The sequence below is a fragment of the Hypanus sabinus genome, chromosome 9 (genome assembly GCF_030144855.1).
Source record: "Hypanus sabinus isolate sHypSab1 chromosome 9, sHypSab1.hap1, whole genome shotgun sequence".
Lineage (NCBI taxonomy): Eukaryota > Metazoa > Chordata > Chondrichthyes > Myliobatiformes > Dasyatidae > Hypanus > Hypanus sabinus.
Genome location: NC_082714.1, coordinates 144,284,268 through 144,305,943, shown reverse-complemented (window position 1 = coordinate 144,305,943; position 21,676 = coordinate 144,284,268). Strand labels below are relative to the sequence as shown.

The following is a 21,676-nucleotide window of genomic DNA, read 5'->3' as shown; positions in this document are numbered from 1 at the left end:
GGATATTTATGGAAGAGTGGTAAGAAAGAAGCCCTGGCTTAAAAAAAGTATATCCCTGCCTGTAAAGACTTCGCAAAGCGTCACTTAGAATATACTGTAGAGATGGGAAAGAAGGTTTTATGGTCAGATGAGACTGAAGTGGAACTTTTTGGCCTCAACACTAAGCAGTACGTGTGGCATAAATATAATACTGCGCATGAGCCAGGTAACAGCATCCCTACTGTATAGTATGGTGGAGGTAGCGTCATTCTTTGGGGATGCTTTTCAGCAGCAGGGACTGGAAATCTGATCAGGATGGATGGGAAGATAAATGCTTCTAAATACAGAGAGATCCTGGATTTTAAAAAATTTGCTAGCCTCTGCCAGAAAGCTTAAACTGGGGAGGCAGTTTGTCTTTCAGCAGGTCAATGACCCAAAGCACATTGCCACATGGAGTGGCTTCAAGTGAAGAAAACTGATGTCCTTGAGTGGTCCAGTCAGAATCCTGACCTTAACCTGTCCACTGCCATTCCCCAATTAACCTGGCACAACTTGAGCAATTTTGAGAGGGATGAGCAAATCTTGCTCCATCATGTTGTGCAAAGCTAATAGAGACTTACCCAAAAAGACTGCTGTAATTACCAGCAGCGAGACATGGTTCAACTAAGTACTGAGCAAAGGGGGATGAATACTTATGAACTGCTAACATTTCAGTCTTTGAATTTTAGTTTTTCCTGATTTACTGTTTTCCTTGTTTTGGGGCTTTACTGTGAGAAAAAGGACCACGTGATTCACAAATAAAAAATTGCAGTTAAATTGATCAAAATCCCTGGTTGTCATACTCATTTATGTGAACAAAGGGTTGGGGGCTGAGTACTTTTACAAGACATTGTAAGTGGTCACAATGAGCTCTGTCCAGAAGCACTTTGTACTTGGTGTTGGAAGGGTTGGCTGAACAGATGAAAAAAAAAGATGAGTAGTTGTGGATAAAAAGCCTCCGATTACATCCAACAAATAGTCTGAAAAAGCCACAATATGTCTATGTTGGCCTCAGCCAGTAATGGCCATTGATCTGTACTGTAAATTTCTATTTTTATAACAGCCTTAGGTAATTTTGTGAAGTATAACTTAGAATGATATATTCATCTAATCACTTTCACACAAAAGCTTAACTAGTGATAGAAGGAAGCAGATCTTCAAATCACTTTCTTGAAAAATTAACTATTAATTTCCTGGAAATGGAGCTTTGCATAATGTACAAAGAAGGCCTGTGCTGACGGGGAAAAGAGGGCAGACACTATTTGGCAGTGTGCAAATCAAACAGGTAATTATTTGCAAACCAGGTGTGTTGTTGAGGCCAAAAACTAAACTAGTCCAGACGAAAGTCTGTACTTTTTACAGAAATCAGGTATGGAGATACTGCCAAGACCCACATCACCAATGCAAAAACAAACCTACATAGAAAAGTTTTGATGCTGTTTCATCAATGTGAACAGCTACAGCTGTAGCAGTATCACTTGTTCCAGGAAAATCAGACCAATAGCAAGGAAAATCATTGCAAATAGCAAATATCCCAATCGTTAGATTTTTAATGCAGCAATTTCAATTCCCCATGGATTTCTCTAATGCAGAAATGAAACAACTATAACCAGTGACCGGAACACAAAATAAGTTTCATTCATTATTAAAAATATGGTGCATGCTCCTTAATAATGCAATGCCTCATACACATTTACTTAAGCCATGCATGCTTTTATCTGTATAAAATATGTTTCAGCTTCCACTTTTAAATGGTACTTAAGATTGTTCTAAAATGTCTAATATAGTTTAAAAACAAATCATTTTCAGTTGGTTTTCTTTTTCAATTAGTTTAGAGACTTAATCCAGCTAGTCACACATACACACTGGATCAGATGGAATGGCAGACCTAATCGCGAACTATCATGTCTGTCACTGTACCACGTTCTTCCTCAAAAATTAAGTTAAATTGCACTTGGGTGGGAATGTGTAACTGCAGTCTATCACATTCAGAACAGCAGTTCTGGTGAAACAGCAGGAGTGCTATCCCATGCTCTGCTTCTGAAATTTAATGGAATGATTCGCAAAGCAGTAATACTAACTGCTGCCAAATGATGACAATTATCTTAATGTATTTTTAGGCAAGCTATTAATTATGCCTTATCCTAGATGGCACAGATTCGCTAACTTTTCAAAATACCTTGTGTGGGAATCCAATACATCCAAAATCTAAATTCATTCACTGTTCTGTTCAGACTAAATGAGTAGAAATGTAAAATAACACCCATCCTACGAGAAGATTCCATGCATGTGCTCATTAGCACATTGTAATATAATCAGAGCAAATCTAAGCTTCACTGTCTTTTCTAATTCAGAAATTCAGAATTACTTTGCCCTTATGGGAAGTGGGGGTGATGCAGGTGGGTGGGGGAAGGTGTCTGAACAGATGGTTAACAATGGTTAAAAAGCTGAGACGGGTATGTGAAAGTAAAACAGGGCAGAATAGTGCCTATATTGATAGTGAAAATTCTAACAATGCCGACTTTGGCCAATATTAGACAAAGTTGCACTCCGTTTGCTTAAAAGAGCAAACTGAAGGATTGAAATAGATGTCTAAAAGAAGTGAAGTACAATTGCTTAATTACTTAAAAGGACGTGGAAAGCAGAGACAATAAAAGAGTCTGCCAGGTCAAATTATGGGAGGTTAGAGAGAAAGTACACTTTGGAAATTTGGTCACAAGGGGAAGAATTGAAAACATCTTGCTGCAACGGACAATAATATTGCAGGCAGGCATTGGATTTTGGAGATATAGATATTTATATAAAGACATGATATGATTGATACTGAAAAGGCAGAGTAGAAGAATTTGTTGGAGATAGATTGTTCAAAAACACAAGAGGTCGAGAGAGAAGAAAGGACAATTCAGATAAAATCAGAAGGATAAACTGATGAGAGTTTTAAGAGACAGAAGGACATCTCAAAGTGGCGGCAAAAATTCTCAAATGGGAGGGAGAGCAGCCAGAGGTCATGGTGTACATTGACACCGATGGCGTAGGTAGAATGGATGAAGAGATCCGATAATGTGAGTGTAGTGAGTTAAGAAAGAGGCTGAAAAGCAACACCTTGAAGGCTTCTGGATTACTCCCAATGCTAAATGCTAGTCAGGGAAAGAATAGTAAATTGCAATCATTCTGATGTGATTATACTACAGATTCCACAGTCACCATGCAAAACTGAGCTACAGATAAGCATGTCGATTAGGGAAAGGTGAAATAACAAGGTTATTGCAGTGAATGACTTCAACTTCCCTAATATTGACAGGAACCTTGTTAATATGAGAGGTTTAGGTGGTGCAGAATCTCTTGGGTGCATCCAGCAGGGTTTCTTACATCATTTAGATAGTCTATCAAGAGGACATGCCATAATGAACCAATTGTTGGGTAATGAACATGGCCTTTCATGGACTGACCTTTCAGTAGACAGTTAGGGAACAGTGGCCACAACTCCTTTGGCATCCTCCAGGGTAATTACACAGTACAGGATAAACATGTTCCAACAGAAGGCTGGATATTAAGAGATGTCGTGAATTTTATTAAGAAAATGGAAGCATAGAGGCCTTAAAGGTCATAAAGAAACAAGAAAAAAATGCAAGGGAATTAGGAAAGCCAAGTGAGGCCATGGAAAGTCCCTGGCAAGCAGGAATAAGAATCCAAGACTTTCCACACATATATCAAGAGGAAAACTAGGAAAAGGTAGGACCATTCAGATACTGAAGAGAACACATGCTTGGAGGTGGAGGATGTGGGTGAGGTTCTAATGAGAACTTTGTCAGTGCAACAGTATTGGAATCAGTAATCACCAAGGAAAATTATGTAGAATGGTTAAAGATATCAGTATGGATCATGCAAGTTTACGGTAGCATTTCGAGATAAATGAGGTAGTGCTGGGTTTCTTAAAGAACACTCAGGTGGAAAAGTAATTGGGATTCAGATTTGGCCTGCCAAAAGGCGGCAACGTAGTGGTTAATAGGACTTATTCCAGTTGGTGATCTGTGATTAATGGTGCTCCAGAGGAATCCATACAAGGACCTCTGATGTGTGTAATATAAAATTTGGATGAAATTAGATGAAAATGAAAATGTACAAGGGGTGATTGATAAGTTTGTGGCCTAAGGTAGAAGGAGTCAATTTTAGAAAACCTAGCACATTTACTTTTCAACATAGTCCCCTCCTACATTTACACACTTAGTCCAGCGATTGTGGAGCAGACGGATCTTGGACATCCAGAAAGTGTCCACAGCATAGGTAATTGATAAGTTCGTGGCCTAAGGTAGAAGGAAATGAGTTATTAACTTCAAACTTTCTGCATAATCACTCAAAGACTTGACCTCATGTGCATGTAACAAGAACTGTATAACTCATCTCCTTCTACCTTAGACCACAAACTTATCAATCACCCATCTGTGGTCACTTTCTGAAGGTCCAAGATCTGTATGCTCCACAACCGCTGGACTAAGTGTGTAAATATAGGAGGGGACTATGTTGAAAAATAAATGTGCTAGGTTTTCTAAAATTGACGCCTTCTACATTAGGCCACGAACTTATCAATCACCCCTCGTAAATGAGTAGGTTAGTAAGTTTGCAGAGGCCACAAAAACTGTAATGTGGACAGCATAGAAAACTGGCAAAGGATACAGATCATTTTCAGATACAGGAGGAGAATAAACTTAACTCAGCCAAATGACAAGCAGTCCACTGATCTGTATCGTTTGCATGGTCTTCAAGTGTCAATGTGCGGGGTCCACATCCTTAGCTCCCAGAAAGTGGCTACTCAGGTTAGTACATTTGTTTTTATTAGTTGAGGAATCTGAGCTTAAGAGTTGGGAAGTTATGTTGCAGCTTTATAAAACTATAGTTAGACCATATCTGGAAAGTATTGCATTCAGTTCCAGTCACCCCATTATAAGAAGGATGTTGAAGCTTTGAAGAGAGTGCAAAAGAGGTTTACCCAGATGCTGCCTGGATTAGAGAGCATTTGCTATAAAGAGAGGTTGGATAAACTTGGGACTTCTCAGGAGCTGTGAAGGCTGAGGGAGGCGGGGATCAGATAGAAGTTTATAAGATTATGGGAAGCACAAAGTAGACAGCAAAAATCTTTACTTCAGGATTGAAATATTTAATATCAGAGGGCATGCATTTAAGGCGAGAGGGGGTAAATTCAAAGGAGATGTGTAGGGCAAGTTTCTTTTTACAGTGTTGGGTGCTTGGAACGCAGGTAGTAATGGAGGCAAATAGGTAGAGGCATTTAGGCACATCAATGTCCATAAGCCTGTGCAGGTAGAAAGAATTGGTTTAACTGGACATTTAATTTCAACTTAATTAATCTGGCACAACATTGCGGACCAAAACACTAGTTCCTGTGCAGCACTGTTTCTATGTTCTCTGTCTGAAATAAATGAACTGCATGCACAAGAAATGCTACGAGGTGATATAGATCAAGGCAATTTAAAAATGATGGCAAGCATATCCGTTAAGCGATAAAGTATAAATTCAACCCAGTTTGTGAAAAAGTCAAGGTCTAATAAACAATACAAATAGGTAGTATACGTTAAGGACGAACAGAGGCCAAAGGAATGTGGCACATGACGCTGCTGTAATTAATTTTTTCATTGCAACTGTAATGACTTCTGACTTTGCTGACAGATTAGGGGGAATTGAAATTGGTAAATAACCTCCATAGTAAAAAGGTTGTGCAAGTTGGTTGCCAGAAGCAAATGTTGAGCCTACTGAGCTTTAAAACAGTAAACACCATAGCCAGAATACCAAGAATCACTGATAGGAAGGCCATGAAGGAATTCTTGAAAGGATAGTAATCTAGGTGAAAACAGAAAAGATTAACAGGAAACAATCACCAATAGAATGAAGGTTCATGTAAGGCTAAGTGGTAGACAGCAAAGTCCAAAAGGGACATCACAAACCAAAAGAAAGAAAACGGAGAAAAAAATCAGAATAAGGTGCATAAATTGGCAGCAGCAAGCTGTCTGTATGAAAAGACAGACTAATAAACTAGTTATGATAAGAAGTGAACATGTAATACATAGGTAACGAACTATAATATCTAGATAAAAATATTGCTATATGTTGTAAAACTAATTAAATACTTGTTTTATTTCATCTGTATTAAAATATCTAAATAAAAATTGGGACATTATCCTTGTCAAAGAATTCTACACACCCGCCTTTGCCCCCCTCTCATATCCCCTCCCCCATAACCATCCATAAATCCTCTCCCTACCCCCTCCACTAAGCATTTACTCCACTACCTCACACAACCCATCTCCTGAACACACCCCTCCCTTAACCCACCCTCCTAAACCCACCTTACCGTAAACCCTCTTGCAAACCCATCCACCCATGACCCCTCCCCATGCTCAAACTCTCTTGACCTCTACCTAAACCCACCCTCCTTTAAACCCTCCCCGTACCAACACTCCATTAGCCCCTTACCATGCCACTCAACCACCTACCCCCTCTCTTCCCTAATCCATTACCAACTACCCTACCCCCTTCTTGCCCACCCACTCTCCCTCACCCCACTAAAACCCCTCCCTTACGTCCCGATCACCCTCCCTTTGTTGCCATTGGGGGTAAAAGACGCGAAGTTGCTTCAGAAACCGCCCTTACCGCCAAGCGAGCGACACCTGGACGAAAGGAGGTTCAATCACAGAGCAAACGGTCCCCGCAACCAGGCAGAGAAAGCCAGTGAGTCTCGGCAGCCGCCTTGAGCCAATAACCCGGGCCGGCCCCAGTACCAAGTCCACAACATCCGCCAGCACTACCCTTGGGGGCCGTGCGCATGCGTGCGGGTCATTGCGCCATGACGTCACCGCGTTGGTTATCCATCCCGCCCTCAAGCGTCACTGAAGATTGGTTGTAATAAAAATAGGTCGAGCACCAACTTCTCAGTAGATGAGAGGGCAGAAGTGTTGAAAGGCAGGGTAATCATTATGAAATTCTGCAGGTGCTGGAAATTCAAATCAACAAACACAAATTCTTGGAGAAACTCTATGGAAATTAATAAACAGTCAACGTTTCTTAAGCCTGTTGAACAATTAGTTTAACAATCATTCACCATGTTGGTGGGGAATTAAAGTTCAAAGTAAATTTATTATTAATGTACATATATGACATCACATACAACCCTGAGATTCATTTTCTATGGGCATATTCAATAAAGATAACTATAACGGAACCAATGAAAGACCACACCAACAAGGTGGTCAACCAGTGTACAAGAGGCAACAAAACTGTACAAATACAAAATTAAGTACTTAAAATCGAGAAAATTAGATGAGGAAGAGTCCTGAAAAGCAAGTGGGTTGAAGGAGTAGTTCAGTGATGGGCAAGTGAAGTTACTTCCTCTGATTCAGGAACCTAATGGTTCAGGGGTAATAACTGTTCCTGAACCAGTGGTGTGGGCCTTGAGGCTCCTGTACCTTCTTCCTAATAGCAGCAGTGAAAAGTGTGCATGACCTGGGTGGTGGAGGTCCCTATAACAGATGCTGCTTTCCTGCAAAAATGCTCTGTCTAAATGTGCTCATTAGTGGGGAGGACTTGGCCAGGTCTTGACTTGCACTGGACACTGTATCCAGAGATACCGGCCACATGACAGACGCACTGCCACCTGGCTGGTCAGAGGACACACCACATGCCAATCAACATTTGGTCCCTCCCAATTAATCAATGCACACCTAAATTATTGGTCACCTTAATTGGATTATCGCTCCCAGCCCCATGCTATAAAAGGTGAGACATATGCCTGGCTCTGTCTCTCTTACAGACCACCTCATTGAAGGTAAGTGCATTGACTGATGTTTGGAAAGGTTTATCGTTTGTCCTGGTAAGGGAGCCACAGCTATCCAAGGTCAAGGGGGATAGCTGTCGTTGTGCTTTTCCCTTGTTCTTTGTATGTGTAATGGTACCCTGTCCCCACACCGCTTCCTGTGTATTGTAGTTGCTTGTGTTGACCCGACGTCCCCTTGTAAATAAATTCCTTATTATTAAAACTGTGTGTCCAGGCCTCTACTGTTGAGACTCAAAGAACCAGTTATTTCCATCACAACAGACACTTATAACTTGATTTTAACTGACATGTGGCTATTTATTGTTATGCTTAGTATTTAGTGTTGCGTTTGTTATGTCATGATTTCACTGCTCCTGGGAAATGCTGTCTCATTCTGCCCTGCAGAGCTGATGTGCAGTTAGAATGACAATAAAGTTTTTGAATCTTTGAATATCCACTGCTTTTTGTAGGTATTTCTATTCAGAGGCATTAGTGTTTCCATACGAGGCTGTGATGCAGCCGGTCAATATGTGGAAGTTTGTCAAAACTTTAGATGTCATGCTGAATCTTTGCAATCCCTAAGGAAGTAGGGGAGCTGTTGCTGACCCTTTCCTCCTATGATTCCCCAATGAGGATTGGCCCATGGACCTCCACTTTCCTCCATCTGGAGTCAATAATCAGCTCCTTGGTCTTGCTGACATTGAGTAAGAAGTTGTTGCAGCCAGATTTTCAATCTCCCTCTTACATGCTGATTCATTACCCACTGTGATTCAACCTATGACTAAGGTGTCATCAGAAAACTTGAATATGCATTGGAGCTGTATATAGCCACACAGTCAGAAGTGTAAAGTGAGTGAAGTGGAGCCTAAACATGCAGCCTTGTGATACATTTGTGCTGATGGAGATCATAGAGGAGATATTGTTGCCAATCTGAACTGACTCAGGTCTACAAATGAGGTATTGAGAAACAGGTCTTGAAATTAAGTGATTAGTTTTGAGGGGATGATAGTATTGAATAGCTACGATCGATAAAGAGCATCCTGGTGAATATACCTTTGCTGTCCAGATGTTCCAAGGTAGAGTGAAGAGCCAATGAAATGGCCCCTATTGGGGACCTGTTGTGCCAGTTGGCAAATTGAAGTGGAGCCAAGTTGTTTCTCAAGCAGGAGTTGATAAGTTTTATGTTCAACAAAGACAAGAGGAAGGAAAGTAGGACCGACTATATTTCATTGCTTTGGAAGAGAAAAAATGAGCCACAAGAGAGCATCATTCAACAGTGGTGAAGATGTCAGAGAGACAAGAGACATGGAATCTAGAGCAACATAAAGCTGGAGGAAATGAGTGGGTCAGGCAGCATCTGTGGAGAAAAATGGAGTCAACATTCTGCATGGGTCAAGACTTTTCACTTTCCACAAATACTGCCTGACCCTGCTGAGTCTCTCCAACTTTTTTATGTGTTGTAGAAGCAATCAGAACTTAGGAGTATTGGCAATAACCAAATGTTCCAGTCACATAGATTTCTGTTGGAGTAGAAAATTCCAGAGATTCAGCATCCTCTGCAAGAAGTTTCAGTGCACGTCAGTAATGAATAAACATACACTACTCTTGCAGTTGTTCCCCCTCATTTGAGTATCTTCCACTAGTGGAAACGTGTTTTTATCTATCCCATCATGCTCCCTCAGGATCTTATATGCTTCAATAAGATCACCCTTTATTCTTCTGAACTTCAAAGAATGTAAGTTGATTTCTTTAGCACCTAGCAACAGAACAACACTCTCTTCTCACCAATTAGCCTAATATCTCTTGGATCACCTCTGGTGACGTTGGTAAATAAGAGGACCAAAGTAGAGCATATGATTGTAGATGTGGCCTCACCAGTATCGTCTACAATTGTAACTATACTTAGCTATTTTTAAACTACAACCTTCTCACAATAACGGCCAAGGACATTGCTAAGTGCACTTGCATTAAAAAAATATAAGGCCTTTACTACAAGATCCCAACACATGCATCAGTTAGTTCAATCTTAAAAGTTTACTGTCACGAGAAAGCTGACAGAGATGATGGCTGGTTATTCTTATTCCATTCGTGTCTGAATAGTGAAAAGAACAATTTCTTACAGTTACATATAATACACCAGCAGTGTATAATTTAAAGCTGTCAGAAAGATAAGCAGCCTTTGCATTACAGAACTGTAGGATATTTATGACACAGGAAGCAATTCAATACAATACATCAAATTAGTCAAGAAAAGGCTGGAGAGTGGTATAATCCCTCCCTCCTGAATTAGTCCATGACCCCACAGTTTACAACTCCTCAATTACGCATGCAAGTATCATACATTTTAACACAGAATCATATAAAATAAGAGTGGAAATAGATCGTTTCACCCTTTCGATCCTATTCTATCATGGTTGATCATCCAGTTCACTCCTTCTCTCTTTTGATCACTTTAGCATAAGGTATTTACTTACCTCTATTTTCAATATATTTAATGACCTGTTCTCCACTGCCCACCATACAGAGAATTCTACAGGTTTGTCCTCCTCTGGGTGAAGAATTTTCTGCTGATTGTAAATGGCATTCTCCAACATCTTGAAATTATGACTCATGGTGTTGTAAGCTCCAGCCATTGTCTACACCCCCCCACCCTTACCTAGCCACTCCTGCCCTAATGGATTCTTTTAGACTTCCGTGAGATCCCTTTATGTGAACATAGATTTAATCAACCCAGTCACTTCTGAGATGTCAGTCCTGCTATTATAGTAACCAGTCTAGTAATCTTTATTGCATTTCTTCCTTCAAGGAAGCTGCTGATATGACCTCACCAAGGCCCTGTATAGCAGCAGCAAAACATCTTTTCTTCAATTCACAAAGGCAGCAAGTTCCCAGATCACCTGCACTTACTGACTGAAAAATGTTTCCTCATCTCCTTTGTAACTCTTCCACCAATATTTGTAAAAAAAAGTACAATTTTTCTTTGGTTCTCTGAAAAGATCAAGCAAAGTCCTTGCCAAACTTTTTGTCCATTTACCTGAATCCTGCTTATCTCATAAGGACCTTTGCCTTTGCCCATTCACATGCCTGATTAAACATCTCTTAAACACAGTAATTGTATCATATTCCATGACATCCTCTGGAAACAAGTTCTGGATATCATTTGCTCTCTGTTTAAAAAAAAACTTTCCCCTCAAATTCTTTTTAAAATTCACTCCACTCATCTTAAACCTATACCCCTTTGTTTTGGATACCTCTACCAAGGGAAAATGATTCTGACTATCGACCCTATCCATGCACCTTGTGATTTTATATTCCTCTAATAACCTCCACTCCTGGGAAAACAATCTCAAACTATCTAATCTTCCACCCACCTCCCATAACTAACATCCTGATAAATCTCCTCTACACTCACCCCGTGCAATCACATCCCTCCTCCAAGGTGCTGACCAGAACTGTACACAATATTTCAGATGTTGTTTTGTAAAGTTGCAACATAACTTCCCAACAGTTATATTCAATGCCCAGCTAATGAAGGCAAACATATTATATGCATTTTACATTGCATTGTCTACTTGCTTTGCCATTTTCAGGGACTTGAATGCCATGACCTCCCTGATTATCAGCATTCTTAGTGCCCTACTCATTTGCTTCCCCTTGCATTTGTTGAGATTTAAATTCCATCTGTCAATGTTCCACCCAAATTTCCATCTGATCTATATCTTAAGTAGCTAATGATCGATTATTCCATGAAAGTAAGTATTTTACCCAGAGTGCAAAGGTCAAAGTAAATTTATTAACTAAGTACGTATATGTCATCATATTCAACCCTGAGATTCATTTTCTTGCGGATGTACTCAACAAATCCATAAAAGAAAAAAACATACTAGAATCAATGAATTTCCAGTCATCTGCAACCTAAAAATCCTCAATTGCTCCAGTAACTAAAATCTCAATGCCAAAAGATGTTTCTTTCTTGGGGGCAACATTTTTCTTAATTTTGGATACACGACATTAAGAAACATGCACTTTAATAGTAACATTCTGTTTGAAGATAACTTGGGAGTGAGGGAGTATTTATGTGATTTTAATATAAAACTAAATCCGTTCAGAGAATGGGGTGCTGGAATCTCCAATCAGTTGCTGGAATGTTTTTGGCAACAAATCACAAGGTGCACTGAAACTGTTTTGCTGTCGTGTTTCCAGATTATTTCCAGGCCATAAATGGAATCATACTCTGCCAGTGCCACAAGCATATTTTGTTTTGAAGATAAACCACTGACTTATTGATAGCTTCAGGGAAATGCATCTTTTTTTAACTGTATCTATCTAATTTTGCTGGTTTACAAGTCTGAAACAGGATTGATATATTGAAAAGAGATTAATCTCATAGAGATTAGTTTTATAATTGTGATGCAACCTTATAGAACTAATATGAATAGAATTTATTTTTATTTAATTTTGACTCTCACTCATTTTGACTGTATAACTTTAAAAGATGCAGCAGGTTTATATCTGCCACTTAGGAACCAGTGCAGAAATATCCCCAACCCCAATAAAAGGAGGTGTATGAAGATGGAGCCCTGTGATGAAGATCATTAATAAAAAAAAAGCTTTAATGTTTTCTTTCTTTTCTTTCAGCCAGCTAAATCAGGAAAAAAATAGAATTGAATTGAATACCTACTACCAGATGCAATAAAACTGAACAAAACAATGTCGTATGACTCCTTTTTCATGATACCTACAACCAGAACATGTCCAGGTAAGCATAACTCAAGACAAAGCCTTTCATTCATTTCACGAACTACAAGGCAGTGGAGATTTGCTCTTGCCAAAGCAATGAAGATTTCATCATTGACATAAGTCCCAATCGCTGTTCTGGGAACATACTATCTTCAACTTAAGTTGTTAAATATAGTATATTTCCAAAAAGACAGTTGGTGAACAGAATAAAATAATGCAGATGTCCCCTAAGTACTAATTTCAAGCACCAAACATTGCATTGCCTGGCTTTAATTCAAAGTAATTGATGTGCAGTCATCTGCACTGGGAATCAACTAATGCGAGTACTTTTAAAAATACCGGGCTTTTTTTGGCCATGTATTAAACTCTGCAGTAAATTGGCTGAACCTGCACTCCTTCAAAGGAACATAAAAATAACCTTTCATGGTTAGCAGCATTCAGCATCGGCACTTAGCTCCTGGAAACTATTATAATAACTTCTCATTAACAGTTCATACATTCAGAAATGCAGTGCAAGTAAGTCAACTTGTTTGAATCTCATGTAGAAAGAAAAGTTTGCAATTGTTTAAATATCATGCACTCATCATCAGTGGCTGTCATGGCATTTATGTTGTGAAAATCCTCGTGCTCGTTCACTCAGACAAGTTCAAGTTTATGGTCATCTGACTGTACATACACACAACCAGTGCAACAACATTCCTCTGGACCACAGTGCACCCACAATACAAACATCACGCGTGGCACCTAAAACAAAGTATTATCACAAATAAGTTAATAAAACATAATTCTAAATGTTTGTGAAGTGCACAGAAGACGTAAACAGTAAACAATAATCAGCTAGCTGTCCTGGTGTTGAGATCTCAGTGGTAGCAAAGTATTCATTAGTCTCTCGGCCTGCTGTTACCCAGTCTGGCGGTCCTAGACCTGATGATTCTGTACCTCCTCCTTGACAGTAGTGGGTCAAAGAGATTGTGCGATGGGTGGTAGGGATCCTCAGCGGTGCTTCTGGCCCTTCATATACAAAACTTACGGTAAATGTCACAAACAGGGGAGAGAACGACTCCATTGATCCTCTCAGTGGTGTTTTCCTATCCTCTGTAGGGTCTTGCCGTCCAATGGCTTGCAGCTTCCAATTCTATTATCTAACAGGTACACATGCTTGGACTGGGAGTGTAGATCAAAGGCTTTGTGCTTGTATCTCTCTTAATCAATGTGCTGGTTATGAGCAAACTGTGCTCCAAGAATTTTGTCAGGAGGTGACTCTGTTGGAATTAGACTTCACTGCTTGCTAATCACACCTTGCCATAGCACTGTGTTCCCTCCTACCCTGACACGGAACATATCCACATACACATCAATGTACTTCCTTCAGATTAGAGCAGAAGTTTTACTTGGCTTCATTCTGAAGTTCCCAAGGTGAGGCATATGTGATGATGGTCATGATGTGTTAGTTCCTTGTCAGAGGAAGCTACAAAGTCAAGAGTCATATTTACAATTGCACAAGAGGATATTGTAGACTGCCTATATAAGCATATACATGATTGTAAAGCCCCATCCATGAAGAAGGTTAATGCCTCCAGTGGGAGCTGTTCTTTGAGCTGGCCTTCTTTTACCTGTCCTGTGTCACTTAGGACAGTAAAGGCAATGACAAAACATCTTGAGCTTCAAAGCTATGGCAATGGAACAGCTACTGTCACTATTGGGACTGTCTCTCAGATTCTAACAATACATGCCCTCAATCCAACTACCCTGTTATACAAAGGCCACCATCCTTTAATTACAGCATATATTATGATCCAGGAAACATGGACCACTCCCCGTGTTTCAGGACTCACCACATAACAAAGGCAGGTGTTGATGATGAAATTCACCATCTTCCTTTAATGCATCAGCATAACATGTGACCAGCTGAGGAAAAGAATGTTTAAAGATTGATGTCAATCTTGGTACAAAACTCTGCGTGCTGGTCAGTAATGCCCTTTGCCACTCCTAAATAGTTCTCAGAGTTGAACTGCCTGCAACACGTGTCTCAAGATACTGGAGGGATACTACTAACAGTATAGGTGAAAAATCCTCCAAACATACTGGGAGCATAAACAAACAAATGTCAGGATTCTCTTCCAGGTCAGCATTCTATTCCCTAAGGTTTTAATTTTACTTAGTTGGCTCATTGGGTTGGATACATAATTTTCATGACCCCCACCGGACTCCCAAAACTCACACTTTATTGTGAATTCTGTCATGGGCAGAGATTACCAAAGATCAAGGATCAACTTTATCTACCATATCTTAAGAAAGAAATTAGAAAAGCTAAAAGAAGATATGAGGTTGCTTTGGCAAGTAAGATGAAAATAAATCCAAAGGGTTTCTACAGTTATATTATTAGCAAAAGGAAAGTGAGGGATAAAATTGGTCCCTTAGAGAATCAGAGTGAACACTATGTGTGGAGCCAAAAGAGATGGGGGAGATTTTGAACAATTTCTTTTCTTCGGTATTCGCTAAGGAGAAGGATAATGAATTGTGTAGGGTAAGGGAAACAAGTAGGGTAGTTATGGAAACTATGATGATTAAAGAAGAGGAAGTACTGGCACTTTTAAAGAATATAAAAGTGGATAAGTCTCTGGATCCTGACAGGATATTCCCTAGGACCTTGAGGGAAGTTAGTGTAGAAATAGCAGGGGCTCTGACAGAAATATTTCAAATGTCATTAGAATCAGGATGGTGTCAGAGGACTGGCATATTGCTCATGTGGTTCCATTGTTTAAAAAGGGTTCTAAGAGTAAACCTAGCAATTATCAGCCTGTAATTTTGACGTCAGTGGTGGGTAAATTAATGGAAAGTATTCTTAGAGATGGTATATATAATCATCTGGATAGACAGGGTCTGATTAGGAGCAGTCAACATGGATTTGTGCGTGGAAGGTCATGTTTGACAAATCTTATTGAATTTTTTGAAGAGGTTACGAGGAAAGTTGATGAGGGTAAAGCAGTGGATGTTGTCTATATGGGCTTCAGTAAGGCCTTTGACAAGGTTCCACATGGAAGGTTAGTTAGGAAGGTTCAATCATTAGGTATTAATATTGAAGTAGTGAAATGGATTCAACAGTGGCTGGATGGGAGATGCCAGATAGTAATGGATAACTGTTTGTCAGGTTAGAGGCCGATGAATAGCGATCTGCCTCAGGGATCTGTACTGGGTGCCATGTTGTTTGTCATATACATTAATGTTTTGGATGATGGGGTGGTAAATTGGATTCGTAAGTATGCAGATGATACCAAGATAGGTGGCGTTGTGGATAATGAAGTAGGTTTTCAAAGCCTGCAGAGAGATTTAGGCCAGTTAGAAGAGTGGGCTGAAAGATGGCAGATGGAGTTTAATGCTGATAAGTATGAGTTGCTACATTTTGGTAGGACTAATCAAAATAGGACATACATGGTAAATGGTAGGGCATTGAGGAATGCAGTAGAACAGAGTGATCTAGGAATAATGGTGCATAGTTCCCTGAAGGTGAGATCTCATGTGGATAGGGTGGTGAGAAAAGCTTTTGGTATGCTGGCCTTTATAAATCAGAGTATTGAGTATAGGAGTTGGGATGTAATGTTAAAATTGTACAAGGCATTGGCAAGGCTGAATTTGGAGTATTGTGTACAGTTCTGGTCACCGAATTATAGGAAAGATATCAACAAAATAGAGAGAGTACAGAGAAGATTTACTAGAATGTTACCTGGGTTTCAGCACCTAAGTTGCAGAGAAAGGTTGAACAAGTTAGGGCTTTATTCTTTGGAGCGTATAAGGTTGAGGGGGGACTTAATAGAGATATTTAAAATTATAAGGGGGATAGATAGAGTTGACATGGATAGGCTTTTTCCATTGAGAGTAGGGGAGATTCAAACAAGAGGACATAAGTTGAGAGGGGGAAAAGTTTAGGAGTAACACGAGGGGGAACTTCTTTACTCTGAGAGTGGTAGCTGTGTAGAATGAGCTTCCAGTAGAAATGGTAGAGGCAGGTTTGATATTGTCATTTAAAAAAAATTGGATAGGTATATGGACAGGAAAGGAATGGAAGGTTATGGGCTGAGTGCAGGTAGGTGGGACTAGGTGAGAGTATGCGTTCGGCATGGACTAGAAGGGCCAAGATGGCCTGTTCCCATGCTGTAATTGTTATATGGTTATATACAGTATATTTACATGTACACGTTGAGTACCCATTATTTAAAATGCTTGACAGCTGAATTTTCACAATTATGTTAAATTTTCAGCTCATCATGATAGATCTTTGGTTGTTCCATGATCTGCACACTGTTAAATGGCATATGCTCACTCTAACGCTGACAAATCCATTCTCTCAATACATATTCCACTATAGACCGGTGAGTCTTACGTTGGTGGTCTGCAAACTGCTGGAAAGGATTCTTAAGGATAGGATCTACGAGCATTTGGAGAAGTACAGTCTACTCATGGATAGTCAACATGGCTGTGTGAAGGGAAGATCATGCCTCACGAGCCTGATTGAGATTTTTTGAAGAGGTAACAAAAGAAATTGATGAGGGTAGGGCAGTGGATGTGGTCTACATGGACTTTAGCAAAGCATTTGACACGGTCCCCCATGAGAGACTCATCCAGAAAGTCATGAGGCATGGGATAAGTGGAACCTTGGCTGTTTGGATAAAAAATTGGCTTAAAGGAAGAAAGCAGAGGGTAGTTGTGGAAGGAAAGTATTCTGCCTGGAGGTCGGTGACTAGTGGAGTGCCACAGGGATCTGTCCTGGGACCATTGATATTTGTGATTTTTATAAATGACCCGGTTGTAGAGGCAGAAGGATGGGTGAGTAAGTTTGTGGATGACATGAAGATCGGAGGAGTTGTGGATGGAGCTGTAGGTTGTCAAAGGTTACAAAAGGATATAGACAGGCTGCAGAGTTGGGCAGAAAAATGGCAGATGGAGTTCAATCCAGACAAGTATGACGTGATACATTTTGGAAGGACAAACCAGAAGACTGAGTACAGGATTAATGGTCAGTTACTTAAGAGTGTGGATGAACAAAGGGACCTTGGGGTTCAAATCCATACATCCCTCAAGGTCGCTGCACAGGTTGATAGGGTAGTTAAGGCCTAGGGGATGCTAGGCTTCATTAATAGGGGGATTGAGTTCAAGAGTAGAGAGGTCATGTTGCAACTCTACAAATCTCTGGTGAGACCGCACTTAGAGTATTATGTTCAATTCTGGTCACCTCATTATAGGAAGGATGTGGAAGCTACGGAGAGGGTGCAGAGGAGATTTACCAGAATGTTGCCTGGTTTGGTGAACAAGTCATATGAAGCAAGGTTAGCAGAGATGGGACTTTTCTCTTTGGAACGTAGAAGAATGAGAAGGGACTTAATAGAGGTCTACAAGCTTATGAGAGGCATAGATAGGGTGGATAGTCAGTACCTGTTTCCCAAGGCACCAATAGCAAACACCAGAGGGCATATGTACAAAATTAAGGGAGGGAAGTTTAGGGGAGACATCAGGGGTAAGTTTTTTTACACAGAGGGTTGTGAATGCCTGGAATATCTTGCCAGGGATGGTGGTGGAGGCTAAAACATTAGGGGTATTTAAGAGCCTCCTGGATAGGCACGTGGATGAAAGAAGAATGGAGGGTTATGGGGTAGTGTGGGTTTAGTACCTTTTTTTAAGGATTATATGGGTCAGCACAACATGGAGGGCTGAAGGGCCTGTACTGTGCTGTAGTTTAGTATTCTCTGGTTCCAATCGAGATCTTTATGCAGTAAATTTCAGTAAATTCTGTTCTTTACATATATGAGGTTACTTGTCAGAACTATCTGTGATGCACAAAGACCTGTAACGTCATGTCAGTGCTCAAAAAGTAATTCGGATTTTGGAATATTTAATGAGATAGCATAGAATCACCATCATTTCCAACACTGAATTTATATGCTACTGGTAACCAATCTTTTTTTACACTTGCTCATTATACATATGTACTTACATACCAAATATTACATATGGTAAATATAATGAAAATATAATGTGTGCAGGGTAACAGAAGCAGCATAGCAGCATCAGGTGATGGACAACAATCAACGCAGGTTTTCAGTCACCACCTACGATGTCATACTCTGATTACACAATATCATATTTCTGTTTTACATTTTTCAAGCATTTCACAAAAGGTATATAAACAATCAGCATTGTAGACTTGTTCTGGTGTTAGATTTACATCTGTGACAATTTTGGCCAACTCATCAAGGAATTTCTCTGCTGTTTTAGCACCACAAATCTTTAAAAATTTAATCCCGTGCCCTTCCTTAAAGTTCTGTAACCAGCCTGCTGAATTTTCACCATTACCTTCAATTTTCAGTTTGTTTTGATAAATCTTTGGTGCTTCACGATCAGCGTACTGTTAAGTGGCATATGTTCATTCTGATGCTGATAACTTCACTCTTTCATTATACAATTGAGATCTTCATTTTTCACTTTATGCCCTGTTTTTCTATTTTTCATTAACTTCAATTCATTACATATTGGGAAGCTTTTAAAACCCTATAGAGAGCAACTAAAAGAATAATTAGGAGGGTAAAGATGAAATATTAAAGCAAGCTAGCAAACAACATCAAAGTGGATAGTAAAAGCTTTTTCAAGTATATAAAAAATAGAAAAGAGTTGAGAGTGGATATAGGACCAATAGAAAATGAGGCCGGAGAAATAATAACGGGAGACAAGGAGATAGCAGATGAACTAAATGAGTATTTTACATCAGTCTTCACTGTGGAAGACACTAGCAGTGTGCTAGATGTTGAAGGGTGTGAGGAAAGAGAAATGAGTGCAGTTACTATTACAAGGAAGAAGGTGCTCAAAAAGCTGAAAGACATAAGGGTACATATGTCACCTGGACCAGATAAACTCCACCCTGGGGTTCTGAAAGAGGTAGCGGTAGAGATTGTGAGGCATTAGTAATGATCTTTCAAAAATCATTGGAAGCTAGCATCGTGCCAGAAAACTGAAAATTTGCAAATGTCACTCCACTCTTTAAGAAAGGAGGAAGACAGCAGAAAGGAAATTATAGATCAGTTAGCCTGACCTCAGTGCTTGGGAAGATATTGGAGCCAATTTTTAAGGATAAGCTTATGGAGCACTTGGTGGCACATGACACCAAGTGCAGTGCAGTGACTAAGGTAATAGATAGACGGGGTGGCGGTGGGCTAACTGGAATGGTTGATCGGATTAACAGCCTGCGAAAGAAGTTTTTAAGATAGCATGAAGTTTTTGTTTTAATAGCCCTATATCATTTTCCAGAACAGAGCTTTTGGAAAGGTATTTTTCTGCATAGCTAGAGGAAAAGATTCAAGGGTAATCCACAAGCTTCCTTGAAAAAGAAAGTAAATTCCCCACTGACTCCTGGAATCCCTGTCTCATAATCTCTGAAAGTGGAGCAGTCTTTAGGATAGCACAGAGAACTTGGAGACTATGCTCAGGATGTACACGCAATTCCAGCATAAGTGGCAGAAGAAATGTGCCACCTAACAAGTTATCTTTCTGGCCATCCTGTCAGTTACCTCCATCTAATCTGTAGGGAATTGATGGGTCCTGTAAAGATTCTATCATTAGTCCTAGAACCCACAGATTGGGACTGAGAGCAAATCAGCCTCTGAGCCACATTTAGTTATTACTTGTACATGAAACATACGGTGAAATGTATTGTTTGTGTTAACAACCAACACACCATGTGCTGGGGGCAGCCCAAAAGCGTCGCCACACATTCAGACTGCCCACAATGTTCAGTACAACAACACAGAACACATCAAGCAATAAAATAGTCACCTTTTCTCAATTCCACCCTGCCTCCCACCCATATACACCAGAAAGTCCTCCTGCTGCAGGATAAGTCTCCAGGGTTCCAGGTCTCCAGGCTTCTGCCATCGAACTTAGCTTCTGGACTTCTGATCAACCTTCGGGTTTTGATCTTCGGTATCAAGCCCTGGACTCGCAAGTGACGATAAACCATGACTCAAACTCTGATGTGCCAGCTGACCAGCTGTCATGCCTGCTCGTGCCTTCTGCTTACAGAGTCGTGCACTTACCTGGATCAGCCCAAACAAGGCCACATAACTGGCTTTTGAGCACAAAGCAGAGATCTGGACACTGGTTGTCCTTCATCCCATAGCTATATTGCTGGCCTTTAGAGCATGGAGCTGAAGTCTGGATTCTGGATGTCTTTGTCCCACCATCGAAGAAAAAGATGATAAACTCAGTTTCTTAACTGAAGTTTAAATTTGAACAAAAGATGGAGATATGTGGTGCCTTATGTATCCCTTTCAGACATTCTAATCCACATTACAGCCAATAAATTATTTCCTAAAGGTAGTCATTGTTGGAACAAAACCATAAACAAGAGAAAATCTGCAGAAACTGGAAAACCTTTCTGCCCAAAATGTTGACTGTACTTTTTTCCATAGATGCTGCCTGGCCTGCTGAGTTCCTCTAGCATTTTGTGCATGTTGCATTGCTGTAACTCTGATACATCACAGTCACTTTGTGCACAAGTTTCAACAAACAGAAAACTGGAAATACATAATTCTTTGTGTGTTGTTGTTCTTGACTTTCCTTAATTTACTGACCTGATGTGAATTCATTAACTATGTCAGCAGTCATTAACTACTTCCAAATCCCATTGAGGTGGTTTTGAACAGTTGAGAGATTGAATACTTTTCCCAGGGCCAAAATGTTTAAAACGTGCATTTAAACTGAGAGAGTGTAAGTTCATGGGAGGTGTGCAAGCAAGTTTTTTTTACAGTGTGTGAATGCCTGGAATGTGCTGCCAGGGGTGCTAGTGTAGGCAAGTATGATAGAGACACTTAAAAGGCTTTTAGAAAGGCACATGAATATGCAGAGAATAGAGAGAAATGGGCATTACGTAGGCAAAAGGGTGTTTAGTTAGGTATTTAATTATTTGACAAAACATCCTGGACTGCAGAGCATACTCCTGCTGCACAGTTCTATGTTCTATCAGCTTGGGTCAGGTCATATCAGAATCTCCTTTATTTCTGTACTAAATTGTATTTTTTCTACCATATTTTATTCTGTTGACAAAGATTG

At 40.0% G+C, this 21,676-nt stretch overlaps 1 protein-coding gene across 1 annotated transcript in view; it reads right to left on the bottom strand.

Annotated features, from left to right (window-relative positions):
- LOC132399873 (phosphatidate phosphatase LPIN2-like) overlaps positions 1 to 6,845 on the bottom strand; it is a 93,647-nt gene extending 86,802 nt beyond the window's left edge. The window contains exon 1 of the mRNA XM_059980736.1: positions 6,682 to 6,845. The gene's annotated coding sequence lies outside the window, so the exon portion shown is untranslated. The remainder of the gene's footprint in view (positions 1 to 6,681) is intronic.
- Between the last annotated feature and the right edge of the window lie 14,831 nt (positions 6,846 to 21,676).